This window comes from Arachis ipaensis, chromosome B01 (genome assembly GCF_000816755.2).
Source record: "Arachis ipaensis cultivar K30076 chromosome B01, Araip1.1, whole genome shotgun sequence".
Lineage (NCBI taxonomy): Eukaryota > Viridiplantae > Streptophyta > Magnoliopsida > Fabales > Fabaceae > Arachis > Arachis ipaensis.
The window spans coordinates 36,600,525-36,602,360 of NC_029785.2; the positions used below are offsets into that span (position 1 = coordinate 36,600,525).

At 38.1% G+C, this 1,836-nt stretch overlaps 1 long non-coding RNA gene across 1 annotated transcript; it reads right to left on the reverse strand.

The window, feature by feature from the left end:
* On the reverse strand, positions 228-1,288 carry LOC110269442. Its single transcript, XR_002358314.1, has 3 exons — positions 995-1,288; positions 433-609; positions 228-353 (listed from the first exon to the last, which is right to left on the reverse strand). It is a non-coding gene; the product is annotated as an uncharacterized LOC110269442 (long non-coding RNA).

Sequence of the window (1,836 nt, forward strand, 5' to 3'; positions counted from 1 at the left end):
TATTCTCTTTCTTATATTATCCTCCTCAAAGACATCTAAATGTCTGAAAATTGAAATTTTTTAATAATTAATATTTTTTCAAGAAAAACAGGTTTCTTTTCCCCCATTTTAAAAACTAAATGATAAAAAAAATAAAAAATACCACACCCTATCAATCCAACAAGAAATGGTGCCTCACTGTAATACATATACACAAACATATTGTGTAAATACAAACCTGGTGCTATAGAATGCATTGTGTGCTTCAAATTGCAAAAATACGTGTCAAACACGGTAAAGAGTGTTTCAGATTGCATTTGTCTCCTCTCCATAACATCTAGGGCAAAAGTTGCAGCCTTGTAGTCAGCTTCAACCTACAGAAAGTATCAATTCAATCTTATCTCAAACAATAACCAGAACAATCATAATAAGTGATTTATATATAAAAATTACCTCCACTTTTATCTTAGAGATCAATTCATGATTAGTTCTCTTTCTGTCATTATCTAGGAACTGATTTGATGCCTCCATGTTTATTCTCTTTTTATTTTTCTTGCTTTTAAATTTCTGATCATCGTCTTTCTTCTCAAACATCCCAAGATCTTCATCAAATGAAAGAGACAAAAACACCTGAAGCATTATAAAACAACAGACATCACTCAACAGCTTTATGCTGAATGAAAAACCTTCCACAAAAAATTTAATGAGCTTTGCAAAGAGAACTTATGATTCTATCACTCTATCAGTTTATAAAGCGCAACATCAACTTATTAGAGAAATAGAAAATTGACAAAGTACAGAATTCAAACACAAAATAGAACTAAATGAATTAGTAACTCCCATAAGAAATGAAACCTATTCAAGGGAATCAGGATGCAACTGACAATTATTAGCCTTAATATAAGTCAACTTTTATAAAATAAAACAGCTCAAACCCTGGGCAAAGAAAACGCAGCTGAAAACCCCAAATCAAAAAGATAAAAAATTCAGAAGCAGAGATCGAGAAAATCCGTACATGAGGGGGAAGCCGGTTGAGATCTCAGACCAGAATGTGTCAACCAGGTTGTTGAGGTTCCACTCAGACGACGAATTCGAGTAGCTACGGTTAGGATTGTGGGTGGGGATCGTAGCGATTGGTGATTTCAGAATAATAAAGGAAGAAATTGGCGAAGATTAAAGAGAAATACGAACTGGAAGGAAAAAAACCGGGTTAAAGAGCTAGGGTTTGGGAGTGAGAGCGAGAGAGCATGAAAGAGAAAGAAAGAGAAAGTGACAGAGAGAAACCTTCCAAACTGCTTCGCCATACTGGTGCTCATGATCTCGTTCAGACACGCCGAAGAAGAAGCCCATTGCGGTAACGGTAACACCGCAGGGGATGGCGATGATGGCAGAAGGTGAGTGCTCAAGAATCAGAAGAACCACTCTATCGTCGTTCATCTTGCGCCTCTTGGTCGAACTCCTTCCTCCGGGTGAGACACTGCTTTCCACTACAACAATCAAACTATCCAAATCCAGCTCTGAATAGGAATTATTGCTTCTATTGAGTTGAATAACTTCCAAGTCAGGAGAAATCGACGAAACGACACCAGTTCAGGCCCTCTGCGCAGGCACATTGAAAACCCCGCTGGTAGGGGTGGAAAAAGGCCAGGCGGCCTGCCAGGGGCCTGCAGCCTGGCCTGCATTTGGCCTGGCCTATTATAAAATAGGCACATGCTCAGGCTATTATAAAGGCCTTATTATGTTAATAGGCCAGGCCCAGGCTCACTAATTAGCTTGGCCTGGCCTGTTAGGCCTGTCTGGGCCTTTTAATACATAATTATATATATAAATAATTTTTTATTATTAACAAAATAATGA